This window comes from Hyperolius riggenbachi, chromosome 9, assembly GCF_040937935.1.
Source record: "Hyperolius riggenbachi isolate aHypRig1 chromosome 9, aHypRig1.pri, whole genome shotgun sequence".
NCBI lineage: Eukaryota > Metazoa > Chordata > Amphibia > Anura > Hyperoliidae > Hyperolius > Hyperolius riggenbachi.
This window is the reverse complement of record NC_090654.1, coordinates 3356952-3370176: the sequence shown is the minus strand read 5'-3', so window position 1 is coordinate 3370176 and position 13225 is coordinate 3356952.

The window sequence follows — 13225 nt, the reverse complement described above, 5'->3', positions numbered from 1 at the left end:
CTATGCAGAGATTACAGAGTGATGTTAGCCTGTTGCCTAGGTGATACTTGCTGTGGGAGAGACAGTGAGCTGTGGTAGTAGGGAGGGAAATGAATACTGAGAGGGGTTGGAAAAGTAACAAAGGGAATGGGCAGAAGTGATGTCACTTTTGGCTTCACAGAGAAGCGGTAAAGATGGAAACCGGCAGAAATATTATTTTTCTTTTTTTCATATCACATTTCTTCTAAACCTGACACTGCAGGGATGTAACTATAGGAGAGCAGCCCCTGAGATGGCAGAGGGGCCCAGAGCTGGTGGGCCCCCACTACTACCATCCCTTCTCCCGATACGGGGCCCAGGGGACCATCCTCCAGATCAGGTGTTGCTACACTTGTTATGGGTGTGTGATGGTTTTGTATGAGCCCTGTGAGATAGGCCCCCAGGCCATGAAGGTTACCAAGGGGTGTGACCATGAGAGGGGCGGGGCCCAATCAAAGTTCTGCTGAGGGGACGCATGCTTTGTAGTTACGCTACTGTGACTGTGAATACTAAAAACAACAGGATGGGTAAACTCAGAGCAGCATCATCCACCAGGCAACCAGGCAGGTGCCTGGGGCAGAGTGGGTGTCAAGGGGCCCACCAGCCACCTTCTCTGACCTCTCTCCACTTCAGCTTACCGACATGACCACAAGGGGCCACATTACCTCTTAACCAGTTGAGGACCAGAGGTTTATACCCCCCTAGTGACCCGGCCATCATTTTTTACAATTCACAGCTTTAACGATTTATTGCTTGGTCATACAACTTACCACCCAAATGAATATTACCTCCTTTTCTTCTCACAAATAGAGCTTTGTTTTGGTGGTCTCTGATTGCTGCTGCAACTTTTATTTTTTACTATTTAAAATAAAAAAGACAAATTTTGTAAAAAAAAACAAAAAACAAAAAAAAAAAACATACAGATAAGTTAATTGGCTTCCCCCTAAATTTCCCCTAGACTATGATACATACACTACACAATACATACATAGACATATGACTATGGTAGGATTAGATTGTGAGCTCCTCTGAGGACAGTTAGTGACATGACTATGTACTCTGTAAAGTGCTGCAGAAGATGTCAGTGCTATATAAATACATAATAATAATATGGTAGGACATTAGGGTATGACTATGGTAGGATTAGATTGTGAGCTCCTCTGAGGACAGTCAGTGACATGACTATGTACTCTGTAATGTGCTGCAGGAGATGCCAGTGCTATATAAATACATAATAATAATATGGTAGGACATTAGACTATGACTATGGTAGGATTAGAGTGTGAGCTCCTCTGAGGACAGTCAGTGACATGACTATGTACTCTGTAATGTGCTGCAGAATATGTCAGTGCTATATAAATACATAGTAATAATATGGTAGGACATTAGACTATGACTATGGTAGGATTAGAGTGTGAGCTCCTCTGAGGACAGTCAGTGACATGACTGTGTACTCTGTATAGTGCTGCAGAAGATGTCAGTGCTATATAAATACATAATAATAATATGGTAGGACATTAGGCTATGACTATGGTAGGATTAGAGTATGAGCTCCTCTGAGGACAGTTAGTGACATGACTATGTACTCTGTAATGTGCTGCAGAAGATGTCAGTGCTATATAAATACATAGTAATAATATGGTAGGACATTAGACTATGACTATGGTAGGATTAGAGTGTGAGCTCCTCTGAGGACAGTCAGTGACATGACTATGTACCCTGTAATGTACTGCAGAAGATGTCAGTGCTATATAAATACATAATAATAATAATATGGTAGGACATTAGACTATGACTATGGTAGGATTAGATTGTGAGCTCCTCTGAGGACAGTCAGTGACATGACTATGTACTCTGTAATGTACTGCAGAAGATGTCAGTGCTATATAAATACATAATAATAATATGGTAGGACATTAGACTATGACTATGGTAGGATTAGAGTGTGAGCTCCTCTGAGGGCAGTCAGTGACATGACTATGTACTCTGTAATGTACTGCAGAATATGTCAGTGCTATATAAATACATAATAATAATATGGTAGGACATTACACTATGACTATGGTAGGATTAGAGTGTGAGCTCCTCTGAGGACAGTCAGTGACATGACTATGTACTGTAATGTGCTGCAGGAGATGTCAGTGCTATATAAATACATAATAATAATATGGTAGGACATTACACTATGACTATGGTAGGATTAGATTGTGAGCTCCTCTGAGGACAGTCAGTGACATGACTATGTACTCTGTAATGTACTGCAGAAGATGTCAGTGCTATATAAATACATAATAATAATATAGTAGGACATTAGACTATGACTATGGTAGGATTAGAGTGTGAGCTCCTCTGAGGGCAGTCAGTGACATGACTATGTACTCTGTAATGTACTGCAGAATATGTCAGTGCTATATAAATACATAATAATAATATGGTAGGACATTACACTATGACTATGGTAGGATTAGAGTGTGAGCTCCTCTGAGGACAGTCAGTGACATGACTATGTACTGTAATGTGCTGCAGGAGATGTCAGTGCTATATAAATACATAATAATAATATGGTAGGACATTACACTATGACTATGGTAGGATTAGACTGTAAGCTCCTCTGAGGACAGTCAGTGACATGACTATGTACTCTGTAATGTGCTGCAGAAGATGTCAGTGCTATATAAATACATAATAATAATATGGTAGGACATTAGACTATGACTATGGCAGGATTAGATAGTGAGCTCCTCTGAGGGCAGTCAGTGACATGACTATGTACTCTGTAATGTGCTGCAGATGTGAGTGCTATATAAATACATAATAATAATATGGTAGGACATTAGACTATGACTATGGTAGGATTAGAGTGTGAGGTCCTCTGAGGACAGTCAGTGACATGACTATGTACTCTGTAATGTGCTGCAGAAGATGTCAGCACTATATAAATACATAATAATAATATGGTAGGACATTACACTATGACTATGGTAGGATTAGAGTGTGAGCTCCTCTGAGGACAGTCAGTGACATGACTATGTACTCTGTAATGTGCTGCAGGAGATGTCAGTGCTATATAAATACATAATAATAATATGGTAGGACATTAGGCTATGACTATGGTAGGATTAGAGTGTGAGCTCCTCTGAGGACTGTCAGTGACATGACTATGTACTCTGTAATGTGCTGCAGAAGATGTCAGTGCTATATAAATACATAATAATAATATGGTAGGACATTAGACTATGACTACAGCAGGATTAGAGTGTGAGCTCCTCTGAGGACAGTTAGTGACATGACTATGTACTCTGTAATGTGCTGCAGAAGATGTCAGCGCTATATAAACACTTATATAAATAATTACTAACAATAACAGCCTGCCAGCGCCGATCATTGGCTGGCAGGCTGATCACTGTGTCCTGCTGTGCACACTGACGCTCATGCAAGCTCCCGTCAAATCTTGCGAGATGACGCATAGATGTGTCACGGAGGAACTAGAGCGCTGCGGACCCGCTGCCAATCTGCGTTAGGCGGTCCGCAGCTGGTTAATCCATCTCTGGGTAAAGTAAATAAGTAATTTCTTATTGGATGATTTTTATTCTCAGTTAATACGGAGTTTCATCTCACTTAAAGTTCACAAGCTGAGTTTGTAGCATTGTGCCTGTAATATTGTTATAGAAGATTTGGACAGATAGACGGAGCATTGACCATTGGCATTGCTAATGGAGCATGGCTCCCTCATTCCATGTCCCCCAATGTAGAGCAGCTCCTCCAGATGTACAGGATAGGCACATGGCCAGGCCCTGAGCAGGAGATGTCCCGGGCTCCTCCTGATGTACAGGATAGGCACATGCCCAGGCCCTGAGCAGGAGATGTCCCGGGGTCCCCCTGATGTACAGGATAGGCACATGGCCAGGCCCTGAGCAGGAGATGTCCCGGGGTCCCCCTGATGTACAGGATAGGCACATGGCCAGGCCCTGAGCAGGAGATGTCCCGGGCTCCTCCTGATGTACAGATAGGCACATGCCCAGGCCCTGAGCAGGAGATGTCCCGGGGTCCCCCTGATGTACAGGATAGGCACATGGCCAGGCCCTGAGCAGGAGATGTCCCGGGGTCCCCCTGATGTACAGGATAGGCACATGCCCAGGCCCTGAGCAGGAGATGTCCCGGGCTCCTCCTGATGTAGAGAATAGGCACATGCCCAGGCCCTGAGCAGGAGATGTCCCGGGCTCCTCCTGATGTACAGGATAGGCACATGCCCAGGCCCTGAGCAGGAGATGTCCCGGGCTACCCCTGATGTACAGATAGGCACATGCCCAGGCCCTGAGCAGGAGATGTCCCGGGCTCCCCCTGATGTAGAGGATAGGCACATGCCCAGGCCCTGAGCAGGAGATGTCCCGGGTTCCATATGATGTACAGAATAAGCACATGCCCAGGCCCTGAGCAGGAGATGTCCCGGGCTCCTCCTGATGTAGAGAATAGGCACATGCCCAGGCCCTGAGCAGGAGATGTCCCGGGCTCCTCCTGATGTAGAGGATAGGCACATGCCCAGGCCCTGAGCAGGAGATGTCCCGGGCTCCCCCTGATGTAGAGGATAGGCACATGCCCAGGCCCTGAGCAGGAGATGTCCCGGGCTCCCCCTGATGTACATAATAGGCACATGCCCAGGCCCTGAGCAGGAGATGTCCCGGGCTCCTCCTGATGTAGAGGATAGGCACATGCCCAGGCCCTGAGCAGGAGATGTCCCGGAGTCCTCCTGATGTAGTGGATAGGCACATGCCCAGGCCCTGAGCAGGAGATGTCCCGGGCAGGGCTCCCCCTGATGTACAGCATAGGCACATGCCCAGGCCCTGAGCAGGAGATGTCCCGGGCTCCCCCTGATGTACAGCATAGGCACATGCCCAGGCCGTGAGCAGGAGATGTCCCGGGCTCCCCCTGATGTACAGGATAGGCACATGCCCAGGCCCTGAGCAGGAGATGCCCCGGGCTCCTCCTGATGTACAGGATAGGCACATGCCCAGGCCCTGAGCAGGAGATGTCCCGGGCTCCCCCTGATGTAGAGGATAGGCACATGCCCAGGCCCTGAGCAGGAGATGTCCCGGGCTCCCCCTGATGTACAGGATAGGCACATGGCCAGGCCCTGAGCAGGAGATGTCCCGGGCTCCCCCTGATGTAGAGGATAGGCACATGCCCAGGCCCTGAGCAGGAGATGTCCCGGGTTCCCCCTGATGTACAGATAGGCACATGCCCAGGCCCTGAGCAGGAGATGTCCCGGGTTCCTCCTGATGTACAGATAGGCACATGCCCAGGCCCTGAGCAGGAGATGTCCCGGGCTCCTCCTGATGTAGAGGATAGGCACATGCCCAGGCCCTGAGCAGGAGATGTCCCGGGGTCCCCCTGATGTACAGATAGGCACATGCCCAGGCCCTGAGCAGGAGATGTCCCGGGCTCCTCCTGATGTACAGATAGGCACATGCCCAGGCCCTGAGCAGGAGATGTCCCGGGTTCCCCCTGATGTACAGATAGGCACATGCCCAGGCCCTGAGCAGGAGATGTCCCGGGTTCCTCCTGATGTACAGATAGGCACATGCCCAGGCCCTGAGCAGGAGATGTCCCGGGCTCCTCCTGATGTAGAGGATAGGCACATGCCCAGGCCCTGAGCAGGAGATGTCCCGGGGTCCCCCTGATGTACAGATAGGCACATGCCCAGGCCCTGAGCAGGAGATGTCCCGAGCTCCCCCTGATGTACAGATAGGCACATGCCCAGGCCCTGAGCAGGAGATGTCCCGGGCTCCCCCTGATGTACAGATAGGCACATGCCCAGGCCCTGAGCAGGAGATGTCCCGGGTTCCTCCTGATGTACAGATAGGCACATGCCCAGGCCCTGAGCAGGAGATGTCCCGGGCTCCTCCTGATGTAGAGGATAGGCACATGCCCAGGCCCTGAGCAGGAGATGTCCCGGGGTCCCCCTGATGTACAGATAGGCACATGCCCAGGCCCTGAGCAGGAGATGTCCCGGGCTCCTCCTGATGTACAGATAGGCACATGCCCAGGCCCTGAGCAGGAGATGTCCCGGGCTCCTCCTGATGTAGAGGATAGGCACATGCCCAGGCCCTGAGCAGGAGATGTCCTGGGCTCCCCCTGATGTACAGATAGGCACATGCCCAGGCCCTGAGCAGGAGATGTCCCGGGCTCCTCCTGATGTACAGAATAAGCACATGCCCAGGCCCTGAGCAGGAGATGTCCCGGGCTCCTCCTGATGTAGAGGATAGGCACATGCCCAGGCCCTGAGCAGGAGATGTCCCGGGGTCCCCCTGATGTACAGATAGGCACATGCCCAGGCCCTGAGCAGGAGATGTCCCGGGCTCCTCCTGATGTACAGATAGGCACATGCCCAGGCCCTGAGCAGGAGATGTCCCGGGCTCCTCCTGATGTAGAGGATAGGCACATGCCCAGGCCCTGAGCAGGAGACGTCCCGGGCTCCTCCTGATGTAGAGAATAGGCACATGCCCAGGCCCTGAGCAGGAGATGTCCCGGGCTCCTCCTGATGTAGAGGATAGGCACATGCCCAGGCCCTGAGCAGGAGATGTCCCGTGCTCCCCCTGATGTACAGATAGGCACATGCCCAGGCCCTGAGCAGGAGATGTCCCGTGCTCCCCCTGATGTACAGATAGGCACATGCCCAGGCCCTGAGCAGGAGATGTCCTGGGCTCCCCCTGATGTACAGATAGGCACATGCCCAGGCCCTGAGCAGGAGATGTCCCGGGCTCCTCCTGATGTACAGATAGGCACATGCCCAGGCCCTGAGCAGGAGATGTCTCGGCTCCCCCTGATGTAGAGGATAGGCACATGCCCAGGCCCTGAGCAGGAGATGTCCCGGCTCCTCCTGATGTACAGATAGGCACATGCCCAGGCCCTGAGCAGGAGATGTCCCGGCTCCTCCTGATGTACAGGATAGGCACATGCCCAGGCCCTGAGCAGGAGATGTCCCGGCTCCCCCTGATGTAGAGGATAGGCACATGCCCAGGTCCTGAGCAGGAGATGTCCCGGGCTCCTCCTGGTGTGCAGAATAGGCACATGCCCAGGCCCTGAACAGGAGATGTCCCGGGCTCCTCCTGGTGTGCAGGATAGGCACATGCCCAGGCCCTGAGCAGGAGATGTCCCGGCTCCTCCTGATGTACAGGATAGGCACATGCCCAGGCCCTGAGCAGGAGATGTCCTGGGCTCCCCCTGATGTACAGATAGGCACATGCCCAGGCCCTGAGCAGGAGATGTCCCGGGCTCCTCCTGATGTACAGATAGGCACATGCCCAGGCCCTGAGCAGGAGATGTCCCGGCTCCTCCTGATGTACAGATAGGCACATGCCCAGGCCCTTAGCAGGAGATGTCCCGGGCTCCTCCTGATGTAGAGGATAGGCACATGCCCAGGCCCTGAGCAGGAGATGTCCCGGGCTCCTCCTGATGTACAGATAGGCACATGCCCGGGCCCTGAGCAGATGTCCCGGGCTCTCCCTGATGTAGAGGATAGGCACATGCCCAGGCCCTGAGCAGGAGATGTCCCGGGCTCCTCCTGATGTACAGATAGGCACATGCCCAGGCCCTGAGCAGGAGATGTCCCGGCTCCTCCTGATGTACAGATAGGCACATGCCCAGGCCCTGAGCAGGAGATGTCCCGGGCTCCCCCTGATGTACAGATAGGCACATGCCCAGGCCCTTAGCAGGAGATGTCCCGGGCTCCTCCTGATGTACAGATAGGCACATGCCCGGGCCCTGAGCAGATGTCCCGGGCTCTCCCTGATGTAGAGGATAGGCACATGCCCAGGCCCTGAGCAGGAGATGTCCCGGGCTCTATCTGATGTAGAGGATAGGCACATGCCCAGGTCCTGAGCAGGAGATGTCCCGGGCTCCCCCTGATGTACAGATAGGCACATGCCCAGGCCCTGAGCAGGAGATGTCCCGGGCTCCCCCTGATTGACAGATAGGCACATGCCCAGGCCCTGAGCAGGAGATGTCCCGGGCTCCCCCTGATGTACAGATAGGCACATGCCCAGGCCCTGAGCAGGAGATGTCCCGGGCTCCCCCTGATGTACAGATAGGCACATGCCCAGGCCCTGAGCAGGAGATGTCCCGGGCTCCTCCTGATGTACAGATAGGCACATGCCCAGGCCCTTAGCAGGAGATGTCCCGGGCTCCTCCTGATGTACAGATAGGCACATGCCCAGGCCCTGAGCAGGAGATGTCCCGGGCTCCTCCTGATGTAGAGGATAGGCACATGCCCAGGCCCTGAGCAGGAGATGTCCCGGGCTCCTCCTGATGTACAGGATAGGCACATGCCCAGGCCCTGAGCAGGAGATGTCCTGGGCTCCTCCTGATGTAGAGGATAGGCACATGCCCAGGCCCTGAGCAGGAGATGTCCCGGGCTCCTCCTGATGTACAGGATAGGCACATGCCCAGGCCCTGAGCAGGAGATGTCCTGGGCTCCCCCTGATGTACAGGATAGGCACATGCCCAGGCCCTGAGCAGGAGATGTCCCGGGCTCCTCCTGATGTAGAGGATAGGCACATGCCCAGGCCCTGAGCAGGAGATGTCCTGGGCTCCTCCTGATGTAGAGGATAGGCACATGCCCAGGCCCTGAGCAGGAGATGTCCCGGGCTCCCCCTGATGTACAGATAGGCACATGCCCAGGCCCTGAGCAGGAGATGTCCCGGGCTCTATCTGATGTAGAGGATAGGCACATGCCCAGGCCCTGAGCAGGAGATGTCCCGGGCTCCTCCTGATGTACAGATAGGCACATGCCCAGGCCCTGAGCAGGAGATGTCCCGGGCTCCTCCTGATGTACAGATAGGCACATGCCCAGGCCCTGAGCAGGAGATGTCCCGGGCTCCTCCTGATGTAGAGGATAGGCACATGCCCAGGCCCTGAGCAGGAGATGTCCTGGGCTCCTCCTGATGTAGAGGATAGGCACATGCCCAGGCCCTGAGCAGGAGATGTCCCGGGCTCCCCCTGATGTACAGATAGGCACATGCCCAGGCCCTTAGCAGGAGATGTCCCGGGCTCCTCCTGATGTACAGATAGGCACATGCCCGGGCCCTGAGCAGATGTCCCGGGCTCTCCCTGATGTAGAGGATAGGCACATGCCCAGGCCCTGAGCAGGAGATGTCCCGGGCTCTATCTGATGTAGAGGATAGGCACATGCCCAGGCCCTGAGCAGGAGATGTCCCGGGCTCCCCCTGATGTACAGATAGGCACATGCCCAGGCCCTGAGCAGGAGATGTCCCGGGCTCCTCCTGATGTACAGGATAGGCACATGCCCAGGCCCTGAGCAGGAGATGTCCCGGGGTCCCCCTGATGTACAGGATAGGCACATGGCCAGGCCCTGAGCAGGAGATGTCCCGGGGTCCCCCTGATGTACAGGATAGGCACATGCCCAGGCCCTGAGCAGGAGATGTCCCGGGCTCCCCCTGATGTACAGATAGGCACATGCCCAGGCCCTGAGCAGGAGATGTCCCGGGCTCCCCCTGATGTACAGGATAGGCACATGCCCAGGCCCTGAGCAGGAGATGTCCCGGGCTCCTCCTGATGTACAGATAGGCACATGCCCAGGCCCTGAGCAGGAGATGTCCCGGGGTCCCCCTGATGTAGAGGATAGGCACATGCCCAGGCCCTGAGCAGGAGATGTCCCGGGGTCCCCCTGATGTACAGATAGGCACATGCCCAGGCCCTGAGCAGGAGATGTCCCGGGCTCCTCCTGATGTACAGATAGGCACATGCCCAGGCCCTGAGCAGGAGATGTCCCGGGCTCCCCCTGATGTACAGGATAGGCACATGCCCAGGCCCTGAGCAGGAGATGTCCCGGGCTCCTCCTGATGTAGAGGATAGGCACATGCCCAGGCCCTGAGCAGGAGATGTCCCGGGGTCCTCCTGATGTACAGGATAGGCACATGGCCAGGCCCTGAGCAGGAGATGTCCCGGGCTCCCCCTGATGTACAGGATAGGCACATGCCCAGGCCCTGAGCAGGAGATGTCCCGGGCTCCTCCTGATGTAGAGGATAGGCACATGCCCAGGCCCTGAGCAGGAGATGTCCCGGGGTCCCCCTGATGTACAGATAGGCACATGCCCAGGCCCTGAGCAGGAGATGTCCCGGGCTCCTCCTGATGTACAGATAGGCACATGCCCAGGCCCTGAGCAGGAGATGTCCCGGGCTCCTCCTGATGTACAGGATAGGCACATGCCCAGGCCCTGAGCAGGAGATGTCCTGGGCTCCCCCTGATGTACAGGATAGGCACATGGCCAGGCCCTGAGCAGGAGATGTCCCGGGCTCCTCCTGATGTACAGATAGGCACATGCCCAGGCCCTGAGCAGGAGATGTCCTGGGCTCCCCCTGATGTACAGAATAGACACATGCCCAGGCCCTGAGCAGGAGATGTCCCGGGCTCCCCCTGATGTACAGATAGGCACATGCCCAGGCCCTGAGCAGGAGATGTCCCGAGCTCCCCCTGATGTACAGATAGGCACATGCCCAGGCCCTGAGCAGGAGATGTCCCGGGCTCCCCCTGATGTAGAGGATAGGCACATGCCCAGGCCCTGAGCAGGAGATGTCCCGGGCTCCCCCTGATGTACAGGATAGGCACATGCCCAGGCCCTGAGCAGGAGATGTCCCGGGCTCCCCCTGATGAGGAGGATAGGCACATGCCCAGGCCCTGAGCAGGAGATGTCCCGGGTTCCCCCTGATGTACAGAATAAGCACATGCCCAGGCCCTGAGCAGGAGATGTCCTGGGCTCCCCCTGATGTACAGGATAGGCACATGCCCAGGCCCTGAGCAGGAGATGTCCCGAGCTCCTCCTGATGTACAGAATAAGCACATGCCCAGGCCCTGAGCAGGAGATGTCCCGGGTTCCTCCTGATGTACAGATAGGCACATGCCCAGGCCCTGAGCAGGAGATGTCCCGGGCTCCTCCTGATGTACAGAATAAGCACATGCCCAGGCCCTGAGCAGGAGATGTCCCGGGTTCCTCCTGATGTACAGGATAGGCACATGCCCAGGCCCTGAGCAGGAGATGTCCCGGGTTCCTCCTGGTGTGCAGCATAGGCACATGCCCGGGCCCTGAGCAGGAGACGTCCCGGGTTCCTCCTGGTGTGCAGATTAGGCACATGCCTGGGCCCTGAGCAGGAGAACGTTCTCCCTGCTCCGTGAAATCATATGCCATGTTCTTGTGGTCTCCTACTGTTGTCTTTCTGGCCGGGACGCCGGCACATTGCTCACTGTTTGTCATTGTACGATTCTGTCTATTTGCCCAGCGTTGCACAAGTGAGCCAAAGAATTCTGCTTGGTCAGCGCCGCCATTCGCCGCTCTCCGCAGTTCTACTATAAACAGCGATTCCCAGAGAAGTAACTCAAGTACTTGTTGTGGCTCAGGGAGAAGTTATCATCGAGGAGGCCATTAACCAGTTCATCAATCATCGCAGAAGAAGCTCAGGGAACGTTATATTTATGGTGGGATACTGCAGCGAAACCCCCAATCTCTACACCATCCCAACCTGTTCCTCGTGGCCTGGGCCAAGTGCCTAGAAATCATACAGGGCTTGTCAGAAGTACTTAGCGGTAACCTCAGGCCGACCTACAGCAGGGGAGGGTCCTCCAGTCCACCAATGGGAGGCAGAGATCTGCCCACACCCATTATCTTCCTCTTATAGTTGTACATTGATCACAGAACGCTACACATTTCCAAACTCCCGAAATCTGGCAAGAGAGACGTTACTGTTTATCTGTTTCCAAGTGTTTATTGTTGTGTTCTGAAGGATAAGTGAAGTTGTGACACAAGTATGATAAATGCTGCGCAGATTGTTCCCTGATCGAGTTCTCACTTACCAAACATCAGTGATTGTCCCCACTGGAGACATCGGACAGCCTGGGGTTAATAATCGTTTATATTGGACGGCCTGGGGTAACCTATCAGTTATATGTCCTATCTGGGGGGACACTCGAGAGGCAGCCTAGCGAGGAGCGTTCCAGGGAACTGAGACTCGGCAGGTAACCATACACAAGCCGAGAGGTACCCACGGATGACACAATCTCGATTGTACAATCTTACCACCTCTGTGTAATATGAGAGATTGCCTAAAGTAACCATGCAAAGTATATTCACTCAGTTTACTCCTCTAGTACAAAGATTTGGTAAGATTGTACGATCAAGATTGCATCATTAGTGGGCACCTTTAGACTTGGTTCACACGCACTTTACACAAAAATCTGATTTACTTACCTGGGAGCCTATCTGTCCCTCGCTGCAGCTCCAGTCCCAGCCGGTTGCCCCGGGTCCCCTCTGTAGCAGCTGCCGACCCGGCAAGGTCGGTGGCCACTGCGGAAGTACCGCGCCTGCGCAGAACACTCCAAGCCACAGGCACGTGACGATGAGCACCACCTCCACACGCTCGCGCCTGCGCAGAACACTCCGAGCCACGCCGTGTGACGGCGAGCACCGCCTCCACACGCTCGCACATGCGCAGAACACTCCGAGCCACGGGCGTGTGACGGTGAGCACCGCCTCCACACGCTCGCACATGTGCAGAACACTCCGAGCCACGGCCGTGTGATGGCGAGCACCGCCTCCGTACGCTCGCACATGTGCAGAACACTCTGAGCCACGGGCGTGTGACGGTGAGCACCACCTCCACACGCTCGCACATGCGCAGAACACTCCGAGCCACGGGCACGTGACGATGACCACCGCCTCCACACGCTCGCACATGCGCAGAACACTCCGAGCCACGGGCGCGTGATGATGAGCACCGCCTCCACACGCTCGCACATGTGCAGAACACTCCGAGCCATGGGCGCGTGATGGTGAGCACCGCCTCCACACGCTCGCACATGTGCAGAACACTCCGAGCCACGGGCGCGTGACGATGACCACCGCCTCCACACGCTCGCACATGTGCAGAACACTCCGAGCCATGGGCGCGTGACGATGAGCACCGCCTCCACACGCTCGCACATGTGCAGAACACTCCGAGCCACGGGCGCGTGACGATGAGCACCGCCTCCACACGCTCGCACATGTGCAGAACACTCCGAGCCACGGGCGCGTGACGGTGAGCACCACCTCCACACGCTCGCACATGCGCAGAACACTCTGAGTCACGGGCGCGTGACGATGAGCACCGCCTCCACACGCTCGCACATGCGCAGAACACTCCGAGCCACGGGCGGTGAG